This window comes from Eubalaena glacialis, chromosome 2 (genome assembly GCF_028564815.1).
Source record: "Eubalaena glacialis isolate mEubGla1 chromosome 2, mEubGla1.1.hap2.+ XY, whole genome shotgun sequence".
In the NCBI taxonomy this organism is placed as follows: domain Eukaryota; kingdom Metazoa; phylum Chordata; class Mammalia; order Artiodactyla; family Balaenidae; genus Eubalaena; species Eubalaena glacialis.
In genome coordinates, this window is record NC_083717.1 from 71,065,896 (window position 1) to 71,083,902 (window position 18,007).

At 43.3% G+C, this 18,007-nt stretch overlaps 1 long non-coding RNA gene across 2 annotated transcripts; it reads right to left on the reverse strand.

Moving 5' to 3' along the window:
- Positions 1 to 17,051, reverse strand: LOC133085120 (uncharacterized). 2 transcript variants are annotated; one of them, XR_009699529.1, is made up of 4 exons: positions 17,005 to 17,051; positions 15,434 to 15,586; positions 1,243 to 1,459; positions 1 to 158 (listed from the first exon to the last, which is right to left on the reverse strand). It is a non-coding gene; the product is annotated as an uncharacterized LOC133085120 (long non-coding RNA). The 2 variants fall into 2 exon arrangements; XR_009699528.1 differs by lacking the exon at positions 1 to 158 and having other exon boundaries at positions 1,038 to 1,459.
- Positions 17,052 to 18,007: the final 956 nt, after the last annotated feature.

The following is an 18,007-nucleotide window of genomic DNA, read 5'->3' on the forward strand; positions in this document are numbered from 1 at the left end:
TCTCCTCTGCGAGCTGTCCCAGCCTCCCGGTCCCGGATGCACGACCTCCCGCAGGCCCCTGGCTCGCGACTCGGGAGCCTGGTCTGGCGCCTCCAGGCGCTGAAAGTCAGACCCCAAGCACTTGTGTGGGCATTTAAGGAACAGTAACCTCCGCAAGCCTGCAGGCATATGAAGAGATGGTCAGACTTGTTCATGATCAGAAAAATACAAATTAAAATGACAATGAGATACCACTTACACCGATTAGACTGGCAAAAATTAGAAAAACTGGATAATGCCAGATGGTGGTGGGGAATGAGGGGTGTCATGGCCAGGTGCACTGCTGGTGGGGGTAGCCTGGGGCAGCCATTCCTGTAAAGAGTCTTGGCAGTAATGAGGGAAACTAAACACAGCGAACTCTGACCCTAAAAGCCAGCTCCTTCTCTTACAGGCTCATCAGGGGACATGTAAGAGGATTTTGTTGCTGGGTTGTTGTTTTGTGGTTACTGGGAGCTGGAAGCAACCTAAGTGTCCACATTGGGGGAGTAGATGGATAGGTAAAATGTGGTACTACTATGCAACTACAGATGCAAGGACCACGTGTATTTACAGCAACATGGATTGAAACACCAAGTGCTGAGTGGAAAGAGTAAAACAACCAAATGAGACCTAAAACACAATACCAATAAAAATGCTTGCACACAAAACAACACAAATTTGCAAAGGTACATACAGTACAAACAAAATGATACACATTAAACATATCAGAATGGGTTGTACTTCAGACCCTGGGGGATGTCCATGTCTTCTCTTCTTTGCCTTTCAGGCATTTACAGCCTCTTTAGATTTGGGGATAGTGGGGTCCCAGGCATCTCTATCCCAAGGCAAGAAGTCATTACTATTTCTTGTGGGATCAGAGGAGGACAAATATCTTTCAGTCATTAGTGTAGATCAGAAAGGCCTCCTGGAGGAGGAAGTACTTGGAATGACCTTTGAAAAATAACATAATGATAACAGCTAACAGTTAATGAGCCCCACAGTAAGACTTTGTGTGGATTATCTCATTTTGTCCCCCAAACCACCCTATGAAATGGACATTATTACCACCAGATTATGGGAGAGGAACTGAAGCACAGAGAGGGTAAATAACTCTTCCTACCCGCCACAGTAAGTGGTGAAGCCAGGGTTCTAACCCAGCTGGTCTGATTTAAGAGCCACGGCATGAACATCTGGTAGGTGGATAGGACATTGATGGAGCCAAACCTGCAGACAGCTGGTGGTTGGTCACTCTCCAAGCCCTGGCCTCCCTGATGGATGCAGAGGTGCCAGGGAGCAGTTGGCTGGCACAGCTGCCCAGCTGCCATCCTTGATGTCCACGGCCCTGAACCAGCAGAATGAAGTGACTGCTGCTTTATCATCTTCCTCCTGCAGCCACTGCTGCCTGGAGATAGTCTGTGTCTCCACACTTTCCCTGGGGCACCTGGAGGTGAGACCCAAGTGACCATGAGTCAGTATTAGAGAAACCCTTGGGAAGTGGGTGACTGACAGAAGCCTGGCTGTCCCTACCAGACCAGCCGCCCTGGCCCAGGCTAGGCCACACCCATCCAGTGCTTCCAGGTAAACCCAGAAGTTTCTATGGGCTTCCTCTAGGAGGCCTCCCCAGCCTTCAATGATCCCACATTCTGGCCAGGAATTTTTAAATTCATTATCCCACTTAATCCTCACAGCAATTCTGCAAAACAGACATTATCACTCCTATTTAATGGATGAGGAAACTGAGGCTCAGAAAGGTCCAATAACTTTTCGAGGTCACAGCAACAAATAGTGGTAGAGGCTGGATTCAAACTCACTGCACCACACTGCCATTTCGGTCTGGACCAAACTGGCCCATTATCCAACCCCTTTTCATCCTTCAACTTCAACTCCACAGCACCAACCCCTAGCCTCCAGCCTCCCAGGAAGGCTCCCTTGTAGATGCTATAACTAGCTGGTGATCTAGGTCAGTCCCCTTCCCCTCTGTGGGCCTCGGTCTCCTCATCTGTAAAACCACTGGGTTGGAAGTAGGGCCTGTGAGCCATCCAGCCCTGATGGTCCATGGTTGGACAAGGCACAGTGATCTTTCCAAAGATCACTCAAGTGGGTTGAGGGCCTCTAGCACTGGTGACTGTTTTCTCCACAAGATGGCCCTCCTGGTTTTTCTTTGTTCTTACCTCGTATCTTAAGAAATTAGAGAGGGTTTCTTTGTTTTACAAAATAGAACTGTGACCTGTGTTTCACAATCTACCTAGTTGATTTCATGCTCCTGTTATTTGGGTGACATTCTGTTAGAAAGACAGAATCCCGGGCCCCACCCCAGACTGACTGAATCAGAACCTGCATTTCCACAAGATCTCTGGTGATTCCTGTGTACATCAAAATATGAGAAGCACTGCTCTAAGCTGTCAACGCTACTTCATTCCAATCCATTGTTTTCGGGCTTTTATGCCTATTTTCCCAAGCAGGTCTAATTAATCTCTTTGAGCTGTCGTCATTTCTTGAGTAACAGCTGTGTACCAGCCACTGTATCAGTTCTTTATCAGCATTATTTCCTGTACTCTTCCCAAACTCCCTATGATGCCTTTTCTTCCAGAGAGAGGTCACAATTTGTAATTTTGGAACACACAAATAACACTGGGTCCACCTATTCCCACTCAGAGCTCAATGCCCTTTCATTTCATACTCAAAAGAATCACTAGCATGGTTCCAAAGCCTTGAAAAATAACGCAGGGGACTTCCCTGTTGATCCAGTGGGTAAGACTCCGTGCTCCCAATGCAGAGGTCTCGGGTTCAATCCCTGGCCAGAGAACTAGATCCCGCATGCATGCTGTAACTAAGAGTCCACATGCTGCAACTAAAGATCCCACATGCCACAACGAAGATCCCGTGTGCCGCAAGTAAGACCTGGCACAGCCAAAATAAATAAATAAATAAATAAATAAATAAATAAATAAATAAATATATTTTAAAGAAAGAAAAAGAATGCAAGTGATATTGTCTTTGTCAACAGTTTATTTAACATAGGCTCACTGCAGAAATTATAATAATTTCACAAGCTATTAGCATACAGGATAATGTCTCTTAAAAAGCCAATAAAGAGGGAGCCGTTTTCAAGAACACAGTACATTGAGAGAGAAGTGCATTGTTGAGACCATCTGGATGATCTACATGAACCCAGTTCAGGCCTCTATATAAATTCTTAAGAATCTCGTGAGCGGGTGCAGAGATCTACCGGTTCTGCAGGCACCAAGAGAAGCCTGAGGATGTCAGCTCCGAGCCCCAGCAAGAAATAACAGACTTCACCTTGGATTAGTTCACCCACTCCTGCTTCATTAAAGAGGATTTTGAAAAGAAAACCCCAATCAAGTCCCCTTTCCAACCCCACTTTGTTCCGGAATTGAACAGAAACAGTTTCCTGTTCCAGCTGTGTGGCTAAAAGGGTCTTGGTGCTCTGGCCAGGTGTCAGGCCTGTGCCTCTGAGGTGGGAGAGCCGACTTCAGGACATTGGTCCACCAGAGACCTCCCAGCGCCACATAATATTAAACAGCAAAAGCTCTCCCAGAGATCTCCATCTCAACGCTAAGACCCAGCTCCACTCAACGACCAGCAAGCTACAGTGCTGGACACCCTATGCCAAACAACTAGCAAGACAAGAACACAACCCCACCCATTAGCAGAGAGGCTGCCTAAAATCATAATAAGGTCACAGACACCCCAAAACACACCACCGGACACGGTCCTGCCCACCAGAAAGACAAGATCCAGCCTCATCCTCCAGAACACAGGCACCAGTCCCCTCCACCAGGAAGCCTACACAACCCACTGAACTAACCTTAGCCACTGGGGACAGACACCAAAAACAACGGGAACTACGAACTTGCAGCCTGCGAAAAGGAGACCCTAAACACAGTAAGTTAAGCAAAATGAGAAGACAGAGAAACAAACAGCAGATGAAGGAGTAAGGTAAAAACTCACCAGACCAAACAAATGAAGAGGAAATAGGCAATCTACCTGAAAAAGAATTCAGAGTAATGATAGTAAAGATGATCCAAAATCTTGGAAATACAATGGAGAAAATACAAAAAACGTTTAACAAGGACCTAGAAGAATTAAGGAGCAAACAATGATGAACAACACAATAAATGAAATTAAAAATTCTAGAAGGAATCAATAGCAGAATAACTGAGGCAAAAGAACGGATAAGTGACCTGGAAGATAAAACAGTGGAAATAACTACTGCAGAGCAGAATAAAGAAAAAAGAATGAAAAGAATTGAGGACCGTCTCAGAGACCTCTGGGACAACATTAAACACACCAACATTTGAACTATAGGGGTCCCAGAAGAAGAAGAGAGAAAGAAAGGGACTGAGAAAATATTTGAAGAGATTATAGTGGAAAATTTCCCTACTATGAGAAAGGAAATAGTCAATCAAGTCCAGGAAGCACAGAGAGTCCCATACAGGATAAATCCAAGGAGAAACATGCCAAGACACATATTAATCAAACTATCAAAAATTAAATACAAAGAAAAAATATTAAAAGCAGCAAGGGAAAAACAACAAATAACACACAAGGGATCCCCATAAGGTTAACAGCTGATCTTTCAGCAGAAACTCTGCAAGCCAGAAGGGAGTGGCAGGACATATTTAAAGTGATGAAAGGGAAAAACCTACAACCAAGATTACTCTACCCAGCAAGGGTCTCATTCAGATTCGATGGAGAAATTAAAACCTTTACAGACAAGCAAAAGCTAGGAGAATTCAGCACCACCAAACCAGCTTTACAACAAATGCTAAAGGAACTTCTCTAGGCAGGAAACACAAGAGAAGGAAAAGACCTACAATAACAAACCCAAAACAATTAAGAAAATGGTAATAGGAACATACATATCAATAATTACCTTAAATGTAAATGGATTAAATGCTCCAACCAAAAGACACAGACTGGGTGAATGGATACAAAAACAAGACCCATATATATGCTGTCTACAAGAGACCCACTTCAGACCTAAGGACACACACAGACTGAAAATGAGGGGATGGAAAAAGATATTCCATGCAAATGGAAATCAAAAGAAAGCTGGAGTAGTAATTCTCATATCAGACAAAATAGACTTTAAAATAAAGACTATTACAAGAGACAAAGAAGGACACTACATAATGATCAAGGGATCAATCCAAGAAGATATAACAATTGTAAATATTTATGCACCCAACATAGGAGCACCTCAATACATAAGGCAAATGCTAACAGCCATAAAAGGGGAAATCGACAGTAACACAATCATAGTAGGGGACTTTAACACCCCACTTTCACCAATGGACAGATCATCCAAAATGAAAATAAATAAGGAAACACAAGCTTTAAATGATACATTAAACAAGATGGACTTAATTGATATTTAGAGGACATTCTACCCCAAAACAACAGAATACACTTTCTTCTCAAGTGCTCATGGAACACTCTCCAAGATAGATCATATCTTGGGTCACAAATCAAGCCTCGGTAAACTTAAGAAAATTGAAATCATATCAAGTATCTTTTCTGACCACAATGCTATGAGATTGGATATCAATTACAGGAAAAAATCTGTAAAAAATACAAATACATGGAGGCTAAACAATACACTACTTAATAACCAAGAGATCACTGAAGAAATCAAGAGGAAATCAAAAAATACCTAGAAACAAATGACAATGAAAACACGACGACCCAAAACCTATGGGATGCAACAAAAGCAGTTCTAAGAGGGAAGTTTATAGCAATACAATCCTACCTCAAGAAACAAGAAACATCTCAAATAAAAAACCTAACCTTATACCTAAAGCAATTAGAGAAAGAAGAACAAAAAACCCCGAAAGTTAGCGGAAGGAAAGAAATCATAAAGATCAGATCAGAAATAAATGAAAAAGAAACAAAGGAAACAATAGCAAAGATCAATAAAACTAAAAGCTGATTCTTTGAGAAGATAAAAAAAATTGATAAGCCATCAGCCAGACTCATCAAGAAAAAAAGGGAGAAGACTCAAATCAATAGAATTAGAAATGAAAAAGGAGAAGTAACAACTGACACTGCAGAAATACAAAAGATCATGAGAGATTACTACAAGCAACTCTATGCTAATAAAATGGACAACCTGGAAGAAATGGACACATTCTTAGAAAAACACAACCTTCTGAGACTTACCAGGAAGAACTAGAAAATATAAACGGACCAATCACCAGCACTGAAATTGAGACTGTGATTAAAAATCTTCCAACAAACAAAAGCCCAGGACCAGATGGCTTCACAGGTGAATGCTATCAAACATTTAGAGAAGAGCTAACAACCATCCTTCTCAAACTCTTCCAAAATATAGCAGAGGGAGGAACACTCCCAAACTCACTCTACGAGGCCACCATAACCCTGTTACCAAAACCAGACAAAGATGTCACAAAGAAAGAAAACTACAGGCCAATATCACTGTGAACATAGATGCAAAAATCCTCAACAAAATACTAGCAAACAGAATCCAACAGCACATTAAAAGGATCATACACTATGATCAAGTGGGGTTTATCCCAGGGATGCAAGGATTCTTCAATATATGCAAATCAATCAATGTGATACACCATATTAACAAATTGAAGGATAAAAACCATATGATCATCTCAATAGATGCCGAAAAAGCTTTTGACAAAATTCAACACCCATTTATGATAAAAACCCTCCAGAAAGTAGGCATAGAGGGAACTTACCTCAACATAATAAACACCATATATGACAAACCCACAGCCAACATCATTCTCAATGGTGAAAAACTGAAACCATTTCCTCTAAGATCAGGAACAAGACAAGGTTGCCTACTCTCACCACTATTATTCAACATAGTTTTGAAAGTGTTAGCCACAGCAATCAGAGAAGAAAAAGAAATAAAAGGAATCCAAATCGGAAAAGTAAAGCTGTCACTGTTTCCAGATGACCTGATACTATACATAGAGAATCCTAAAGATGCTACCAGAAAACTACTAGAGCTAATCAATGAATTTGGTAAAGTAGCAGGATACAAAATTAATGCATGGAAATCTCTTGCATTCTTATACACTAATGATGAAAAATCTGAAAGATAAATTAAGGAAACACTACCATTTACCATTGCAACAAAAAGAATAAAATACCTGGGAATAAACCTACCTAAGGAGACAAAAGACCTGTATGCAGAAAACTATAAGACACTGATGAAAGAAGTTAAAGATGATACAAACACATGGAGAGATACACCATGTTCTTGGATTGGAAGAATCAACATTGTGAAAATGACTATACTACCCAAAGCAATCTACAAATTGCTAATCCCTAATTTGATAGGGATTCAGTGCAATCCCTATCAAATTACCAATGGCATTTTCTATAGAACTAGAACAAAAAATCTTAAAATTTGTATGGAGACACAAAAGACCCCAAAAAGCCAAAGCAATCCTCAGAAAGAAAAACGGAGCTAGAGGAATCAGGCTCCCGGACTTCAGACTATACTACAAAGCTACAGTAATCAAGACAGTATGGTACTGGCACAAAAACAGAAATATAGATCAATGGAACAGGATAGAAAGCCCAGAGATAAACCCACGCACATATGGTCACCTTATCTTTGATAAAGGAGGCAAGAGTATACAATGGAGAAAAGACAGCCTCTTCAATAAGTGGTGTGGGAAACTGGACAGCTACATGCAAAAGAATGAAATTAGAACACTCCCTAACACCACACAAAAATATAAACTCAAAATGGATTAAAGACCTAAATGTAAGGCCGGACACTATAAAACTCTTAGAGGAAAACATAGGAAGAACACTCTATGACATAAATCACAGCAAGATCCTTTTTGACCCACCTCCTAGAGACATGGAAATAAAAACAAAAATAAACAAATGGGACCTAATGAAACTTAAAACTTTTGCACAGCAAAGGAAACCATAAACAAGGCGAAAAGACAACCCTCAGAATGGGAGAAAATACTTGCAAATGAAGCAACTGACAAAGGATTAATCTCCAAAATTTACAAGCAGCTCATGCAGCTCAATATCAAAAACACAAACAACCCAATCCAAAAATGGGCAGAAGACCTAAACAGATATTTCTCCAAAGAAGATATACAACAGATAGCCAACACACACATGAAAGAATGCTCAACTTCACTAATCATTAGAGAGATGCAAATCAAAACTACAATGAGGTACCATCTCACACCTATCAGAATGACCATCATCAAAAAATCTACAAACAACAAATGCTGGAGAGGGTGTGGAGAAAAGGGAACCCTCTTGCATTGTTGGTGGGAATGTAAATTGATAGAGTCACTATGGAGAACAGTATGGAGGTTCCTTAAAAAACTAAAAATAGAACTACCATACAACCCAGCGATCCCACTACTGGGCATATACCCTGAGAAAACCATAATTCAAAGAGAGTCATGTACCACAATGTTCATTGCAGCTCTATTTACAATAGCCAGGACATGGAAGCAACCTAAGTGTCCACTGACAGATGAATGGATAAAGAAGATGTGGCACATATATACAATGGAATATTACTCAGCCATAAAAAGAAACGAAATTGAGTTATTTGTAGTGAGGTGGATGGACCTAGAGTCTGTCATACAGAGTGAAGTAAGTCCAAAAGGGAAAAACAAATACCGTACGCTAACACATATATATGGAATCTAAAAAAAAAAAATGGTTATGAAGAACCTAGGGGCAGGACAGGAATAAAGACGCAGATTTAGAGAATGAACTTGAGGACACAGGGAGGGGGAAGGGTAAGCTGGGACGCAGTGAGATAGTGGCATGGACTAATATACACTACCAAATGTAAAATAGATAGCTAGTGGGAAGCAGCCGCATAGCACAGGGAGATCAGCTCGGTGCTTTGTGACCACCTAGATGGGTGGGATAGGGAGGGTGGGAGGGAGACGCAAGAGGGAGGAGATATGGGGATATATGTATATGTATAGCTGATTCACTTTGTTATAAAGCAGAAAGTAACACACCATTGTAAAGCAATTATACTCCAATAAAGATGTTTAAAAAAAAAAAAGCCAATAAAGAAATAACATACTCCAAACAAACGACAGATTAATTACACTACTGTTCCAGGCAGGGGCAGATGTAGAGAACAAAGCCCAAATTCAATTGAGGTGTATCTTTTCTACCAGTTTTGGTTTCTCAGGAGAGACATCTTTGCCAACAGACAGCTACATTCAGCTATCAACGCAAAAATAAAAGTCCCTTGTTGCTAGAGCATGTTGCTAGGCAACGATGGCACCTGTATTATCTGGCAGGCAGGTGTCCTTCTAGGCTGCATGGTTTGTCATCACCGCTGATAAAGGAGTAGTCTTTACCAGGGCAGGAGCTAATGCCCCAAGATCTTCGGAGAGCTAGATCAGCAAAAGATAGCTTTGCCCAGACTGAAACTCTCATACATCCCCCCCAAAACTCTCGGTATTTATAGTTTAAATGCCCCTTGCCATAGTGGCTTCTCCACACATTCTTATTGATAAGCCCCCATCGGGGCCTCTCAGCAGCTGAGCTACTAAGTGCTTATCAACAGCAACAGATGAGATGAAGACATCCTGACACAGCTTACTTCACTCATATCAAAACAACTTTACTTCTAAAAACAACTCTTTTTTTGTCTTTGACACAAACAAGTAGATTAAAACAGCTGCGCTTAAGTCATAAACAAGTGGGTTTGAAATCATATCAAACCAATACACAAGTGGCAAGGATTTCAGGGAAGTTCAGACACAGAAAAATGTCCTAAAAACCGTATTTCAACATCTCTTTCCCCAAAGGTCCACTCATCCCAGTAGGGCCCCCACTTCTTCCAAATCTCCTCTGCCGCTCTTCTCCTAAACCAGACTCTTCGTAACATCCAAATGTTCTCTGCGCAGCCTTGCTTTTCATATGGAACAGTTTTGTCTGCTCACCTCTTCCTGCCACTGGGATCTCCTCCGTTGCCCCAACAGCCCTTTGGGGTGCCCCCAAGCAGTCTCCTCCTTCAGAGGCTGTAAAGACTCCTAGCTTAATACTTTTGAATATGTCACGTGAATGTTTGTTTACTGGCTTGTTATCTACCTCCCCTACTTCCCTTTAAGCACTTTTGTTCACCATTAAATCACAGGGAGGGACAGTGGAGGGCAAGTCTCAAAGGTACAGGACTCTCTAAGTTGATGGGAGCCCTGAACGTGAAGGTCTGAAGTTCCAGGTGCCCCAGGCAACATTTAGGAGGAGCCCAGAAACACCTGGATTTTATTCCTAGCTCTGACCTTGCTGGGTCTGGGGGCTGCTCCAGGTGGTAGCCTGTGACCAGAAGACTTCTTCCAAGCCCAAAGGACTGTTCAGAAGCGCCCCTGGGGGCGCAAGATCTGGGTTGTGAGGACTCCTCCTGGGGCAAAAGGATCAAGACAAAGCAACTATTTCTTTTCTCCTAATGTTTTGTTTAGAAAAATTTAAACCTACACAAAAGTTGAAATAATAGTACCACATATTAATATTTTGCCATATTTATCTTATCTAAGAGATATGAATCTTGTAAATACTACGGAAATTTTTAAATATACTCAAAGATAGAATAATATAATGAACCCCACATACCTATCTATCATCCAGTTTCAACAATTAACAATCCATGGCTAACTTTCTCCTCCTCCTGAATTATTTTGAAGCAGATTCATAAATACCATTTTATCCATAAACGTGAGTACCTCTATAAGTAAAGCCTCATTTTAAAACATAACCAAAATACCATTTTCACACCTAAAAATTAACAGTAATTCCTTAATATCATCAACTATTCAGTCGGTGTTCAACTTTCTCCAATTACTATAGTTTATTCAAATCAGAATTCCAACAAGCTCCATACACTGAAATTGGCTGATTTGTCTCTTAGTCTACAAGTTCCACTCCACTCCCTCTCCCTCCCTATCCCGCCCTCTCTTTCTCTCTCCTTCCCACCCTGCCTCCCTCCCTCTCACAATTTATTTGTTGATTCACTGTACTGGGTCGTATATCCTGTAGAGATTCCCACAGTCTCTGTTTTGCTGATGACCTCCCTAGGATGTCATTTAACACGTTCCTCTGTCGCCTGTGTTTCCTATAAACTAGTAGATTGATCAAAGCTTTGTAAACGGAGTTTTGGAGAGGCTCCTTTCATAGAAGTGGTGTGTATTTCCATCAGAAAATACACAACATCTTGTCCCTTTTTGTGTGATGTTAGCGGCCGTTGATGATTTCCTAAATCCATTTTTTAAACCACTCTGATATTGTGATTCATAATAAGAAATATATATTTGGTCTTTGTCCCTGTTCCTGGAGCAGAGCTCCTAAAACCCTAGGAATCTCCCACGTGTGATGAGTTAGAAAGGTGTCTTTTGTTATGCTAGTGAGGTGATTTGGGAAGCCTCTAGGTGACCTAAGATTGGGGTCTGGTTGCCTGGGGAACCAACTGAGATTAGACAGTGGGAATTTTCAGTCCTCTTCCCTCCCCTACCTCTGAGGAGGGGAGAGGGGCTGGAGTTTGAATCGGTCAACAGTGGTCAATTATTTCATCAATCATTCCTATGTAACAAAGCCTCCATAAAAATCCAAAAGGAGGGCGTTCGGAGAGCTTCCAGGTTGGTGAACACGTGGAGATTCCAGGAGAGCAACGACCCGGAGTGGACAGAGAAGCTCTACACCCTCTTCCCATACTTGCCCTGTGCATCTCTTCCCTCTGGCTGTTCCTGGGCTATATCCTTTTATAATACATTGGTAAACATAGGAATGATAACTGCTATTGGGTTGGTCTTATTTCTAGGACCTTTCAGTGGATAGAGCTAGGAAATGTCTGTTCATTTGTTTTTCTTCTGATAAAATGCATCATGAGTTCATACTCATGACTATCAACTCAAATTCAAGACAACAGGGTTTTACCTAACATCATCAAAATTACATCTGTGTTTTCCTTCTCCCATGTTGGAAATCCTGCATTCACTTTACCCTACAATCTACTCACAGCAGTCTCAGAATAACAATTTCAACATAATAACCAATAACATGATTCCTGAAAACTGTTTTCAAAGTTTGTCTGGTTGTTTGGAGATATCCCACTAGGGGCATACAGTTGGCCCTCATATCTGCAAGACCTGCATCCAAGGATTCAATCAGCCCCAGATCGAAAATATTTGGAAAAAAATTCCAGAAAGTTTCAAAAAAGAAAACTTGAATTTGCTGCATACTGGCAACTATCTACATACCATTACATTGTGTTAGGTATTACAAGTAATCTAGAGATGATTTAAAGTACGTGGGAGGATGTGGGTAGGCTATATGCAAATACTATTGAAACCGTGCAACTCATATTGGGACTTGAACCCACGCACCTGGACTCGAACCCTGCCAAAACCCAGATTGGGACTTGTACCCACAGTCTTTTCATTGAGATCACACACCTGGTTTCAGGACTTAATGAAGCTCAGCTTCTTTTTTTTTTAATTATTATTTATTTATTTATTTTGGCTGTGTTGGGTCTTCGTTTCCGTGCGAGGGCTTCCTCCAGTTGCGGCAAGCGGGGACCACTCCTCATCGCGGTGCGCGGGCCTCTCACTCTCGCGGCCTCTCCCGTTGCGGAGCACAGGCTCCAGACGCGCAGGCTCAGTAGTTGTGGCTCACGGGCCCAGCCGCCCCGCGGCATGCGGGATCCTCCCAGACCAGGGCCCGAACCCATGCCCCCTGCATTAGCAGGCAGACTCCCAACCACTGCGCCACCAGGGAAGCCCAAGCTCAGCTTCTTGATGTCTCCTCGCAGAAAGAATTCAGTGAGAGACAAAGGGATAGATAAGAAGTGGATTTATTTAGAGAGAGACACACTCCATAGAGTGTGGGCCATCTCAGAAGGCAAGAGGCCCTGAAATATGGCGTGGTTAGTTTTTATGGACTGGGTAATTTCATAGGCTAATGAGTGGGAGGATTATTCCAACTATTTTGAGGAAGGGGCAGGGATTTCCAGAAATTGGGCCACTGCCCACTTTTTGGCCTTTTATGGTTAGCCTCAAAACTGTCATGGCGCTGGTGGGTATGTTATTTAGATGCTAACATATTACAAGGAGCACATAATGAGGCTCAAGGTCCACTGCAAGTTGAATCTTCTGCCATCTTGGACCTAATCGGTTCTGACAAGTTTTTGTCATGTCCTATGGCTATGTCATTCTTTTAAAGGTTGTGCCTTGCCCCCTTCCCTCCTGTTTCACTATGCCACTCTATAAGGAACTTGAGCATCTGCAGATTTTGGCATCTGGGGTCCTGGAACCAATCCTTCCAGGATACCGAGGGATAACTGTATAGTCACACTACTGTCTTAAAGCCACTTGGAATAGTTCCTCTCTATGTGATTATGCTACTAACTCAACAGGCATAGGTTTATTTGTTTCATTTTACTTTTTAGATTTTTTTTCCTTCCAGTTTTATCGAGCTATAATTGTGCTATAATTGACATACAGCACTGTGTAGGTTTAAGGTGTATGGCATAATGATATGAATTACATACATTATGAAGTGATCACCATAATAAGTTTAGTGAACATCCATCATCTCAAGGAGATACAACATTAAAGAAATAGAGAAAAAATTATTTTCCATGTGATGAGAAGTCTCAGGATATATAACATACAGCAGTGACTCTTTAGATATTTTTTAACATTAATTTTGTTTTAGAATTATGTAAAATGTTTACAAGTTTCAAAGTCAAGTCTCTGAAGGTTGTCATAGTCAGTTGTCTAAGACCTGCAGCTTCCACCTTGTTCTCTCTCTCCTTCACTCCGTACCCAGCTTTTATTCCCAGCTGATGACACAGTTGACCAATAGTGGCCTCCTGCCACCACAGATGCTCAACGGCAGACCCAGTGGCATCCTCTACACAGAGGAAACAGCTTCCCACAGACCTCCTGCAGCTTCGCCTGTGGCTGCATTTCACAGCTGGACCAACCTGGTTTCTCAGAGTGGCTAGTGCCTCCTCTGATGCTCTTACTCTCCTTCTGGTCTCTGTCTTCCCCAGCTCCTTCCACAATTGTGCAAAGCAAATTACCATCAAAAAGCCTCCAGCCCGGACTTCCCTGGTGGTCCAGTGGTAAAGAATCTGCCTGCTAATACAGGGGAGATGGGTTCAAGCCCTGGTCGGGGAAGATCCCACATGCCGTGGGGCAACTAAGCCCATGCGCCACAACTACTGAGCCTGCGCTCTGGAGCCCGTGAGCCACAACTACTGAAGCATGCACGCCTAGAGCCCGTGCTCCACAACAAGAGAAGCCACCGCAATGAGAAGCCCGCGCTCCACAACGAAGAGTAGCCCCGGCTCACCGCAACTAGAGAAAGCCCGTGCGCAGCAACGAAGATCCAGCGCAGCCCAAATAAATTAATTAATTAATTAAATTTTTAAAAAAGCCTCCATACCACAACATCAAAGTGATTCTGTTCCCCAACTGAATCCTGACTGACACCTGACTGATACAACAACCTTTTTTGTTGCTGCTGCTTACCCTTATATTGTTTAATTCAATCATATGTATATAATTTTTTCTCCCTTTCCTACAGTAGCATACTATACACACTTTTCTCACATTGTCTTTTTTTAGTAACAGCTTTATGGAGATATAAGCTACATATTGTACAATTCACTCATTTAAGTGTACAATGCAATGGTTTTCATGTGTAATCATCACCAGTAAATTTTAGAACATTTTCATCACCCAAAAAAAGAAACCCCATACCCGCATACCCTACAGTTTTCCTTCCCCTCCCCAGTATTCCCATCCCCCCATAGCCCCAGGCAACCACTAATCTACTTTGTGTCTCTACAGATTTGCCTATTCTGGACACCTACCTTGCTTTATTTACCAAACAGCTCACCTCAGCCATCTCTCTGCAGTAGTACAAGCTCTTTCTTATTCCTTTTGCAGCCTCAGAGTCCTCCAGCATGTGGCTTATTCAACCAGTTCCTGCTGATGGATGCTTGCCCTGTTTCCAGTCTTTTGCTATTACAATAGCGTTATGGTGAGTAGCCTCTTGCAAACATCATTTGGTATTTTTTTAACCAGTGCATCTAAAGGATCTATTCTTAGAAGTGGATTTCTGGGTCAAAGGGTCAATACACACTACACATGTGATTTTGCTAGCTATTGCCAGATGCCCTACATAGGATCTATACTATTTTGCACTCCCATCAGCAATGTATGAAAGTGTTTCCTCACAGCCTTCCCAACAGAACTTGTCCAACTTGGATTTTTGCCAATCTGATAGGTAAGAAATGCTAACTCAGTGTAATTTTAATTTGCATTTCTATCATTATGAGCAAAGTCTTTTTCTATGTTTAAGAAACATTTTCTTTTTTCGGCGAACAATCTGTTCTTACCTCTAGCTCATTTTTCTTTATGATTGTTGGCCTTTTTCTTTTCTTCAAATTTTTATTTATTTACTTCTGGCTGCGTTGGGTCTTCGTTGCTGCGCACAGGCTTGCTCCGCTGCATGTGGGATCTTCCCGGACCAGGGCTTGAACTCGTGTCCCCTGCATTGGCAGACGGATTCTTAACCACTGCGCCACCAGGGAAGTCCCGGCCTTTTTCTTAACAGCATTTTAGAGCAACTTTTATTTCTTGTCTTATTAATAATGTTTGTTTATTACTAAAGAAAATTTAAAACGCAAACAAGGAAAAAAATACCCACAATTCATCTACCCAAAGATGCCACTGTCAGTCACTTGCTATATATATTAGGTTAGCCCCTTTCTAACAACAACAACAAGTGCACACGCACGCACACAAGCACACACAGTGGTAAAATATTGGCTGATCTTGTGCCAGCCCTTGGGAGCCAGAGGCTGCACTGGTTTCCTCTTTGCTTAGAGCATTACCCCTGTGAGGGGAGAGAGGCCCAGAGTGTGTGCAGGAGGGAGAAGAAGGGAGTGGCAGAAGGTCCTGGCAAGTGGGGACAGGACAGGCCAGTGGGCAGCCCCTGGAGAGGAGCCTATACTGAGTGGGCAGTTTGATTGTGGGTGGGAAGGAGCATTCCCCCTCTCCTAGAATTGCTCCCCCCAAAGCAGGAGGATGTGTGGAGGAGCAGGACACAGGGACAGAACTGAGCTCCAGTCTAGTTCTGAGCTGCCGGGCCATGTGACCCTGGACAAGTCTCTCCCTGGCTCTTCATAAGGAAATAGGCATGGATGGTCTTTTAGGTCCCTGCCCACCGAAGCATTATATCAAGAAGGCATGAATAATTCATTATAAGAAAGCATTGATTAACGACACAAAGGGAGGCAAAGCTGGATATTTTTCAGGCCTCTGAGCACCCCACTAAACTCACAAACCTTGGACCACCACCCACACCCCCAGCACTTGTGTACCCATGTCTACCTGAGTCCAGTCCCAGCTCTGCCTCTCTAGATGTCTGACTCTGGGAAAATCACTAAATCTCAGTTTCTTCCCTCAATTTCTTCATCTGTGGATGATACCTTTTTATAAGGCCATTTCAAAATGCCTAGAGCAGTCCCTTGCACACAGTGAGTGTCCCATTATGGTGGTGATTACTATCTTGCTCTCCACCTGCCACGTGGATCATCCCATTGAGTCACCTTTACAACCCAAGTGCTAGTAAATCTAAGCTCCATTTTACAGAGGAGACAGGTGAAGTTCAGAAAGGTTAATGACTCGCCCAGAGACACACTGCAAGCAACTGAAGAGTTCAGAGTGGGCTTCTCCAAAGGCGAACTCTGTGGTCCCCAAGGCGCCACAGCCAGTGCTGGTCCCGGGCGGGGCCGCGGGAGCGGCTGCAGAGGAGGCCCGAGGACGTCTTTCGGGCCAGCTTCCGCTGGGCACCCCAACTCTAGGGGGCAGCTCTGTCATCAGGAAGGAAAGCTATTTGGGGGAAAACCTCAGAAAACAGCGCAAGCAAGTCCCCCTGCACGGAGGAGACAGACGAGAGAGTTACCTCGCGCGTGGCTTCCAGAAGCGGCGCCTCCTCCCGGAACTCCGCCGGGAGTGGGCGGAGCCGGTTTGTCTCGACTGCAGTTCCTGTTTTGGACACACTGGGGAGCCAGAGCCGGCAAAGAGCCGCAGTCGGGAAATACCGTAATTCCCTCCAGTGTGCGCATACGTAATCTGTTCCCATCACCAGAGAGGCTGATGGACACAGGCTGTAGTCTGACCTGAGGTTGGCTATGTCCTCCGGTGAAGGAGGAGGCTCTCCCTGCTGGGTCCTCCACTCCGGGCTTCCTGCTGCTCTGCTTTATGAGGCTTTCCCCAGAATTTCCAGTGAAGGTCCTTGAACGCCAGGCTAAGGACTTGGGTGAGGCCGGGGTGAGGGAGAAAGAGTTGCGGCAGAGATGTTAGTAATGTGGGGTTAACTGCCAGTTTAATTCCCACTCCCCTTATTTCCCACTTCACAAGGACCTGTCAGAGAGCCTCAGGCCTTTCTTAACCTGAGGGAAAAGACAGAGTGACTTTATTCACACAGAACTTTTGGGAATTACTGTGGGTTCCTGTCAGAGTGATGTGCATTTAGAAAAATGTAGAATGTGGCAAATGCTTAACCCAAAAGAACTTCTGAAGGCCTAATTTCTGAAGGAGGTGTTTGCCTGGAGAAGGGATGGGATAGGATGACCTGGCATTCCTGGGTTGGGAAATGAGGCAGCTTCATGTGGTCTGGGCCCCAGAGCAGTGGCAGGGGCCAGCCTGCTGTGAAAGTGGGACAGTGGGGTCTGGGTCCCAGGCCTCTGGAAGGAGGACACCCAGCCCTGGGCAGAGTCCATAGGCAAGTGCCCACAGCCCAGGGCTCTGTCAGCCCAGCCAGCATGGCACAGGATGTGGGGCAGGAGGCTGGGGGTAGAGGTGATGGCGGAAGCACAGCAAAGAGAAAGGGAAAGGCAGTTAAGAGCTGGGAGGATGGAGCTGGGCAAGACCTTCATTCTCCAGGACTCAGTTTCCTCATCTGA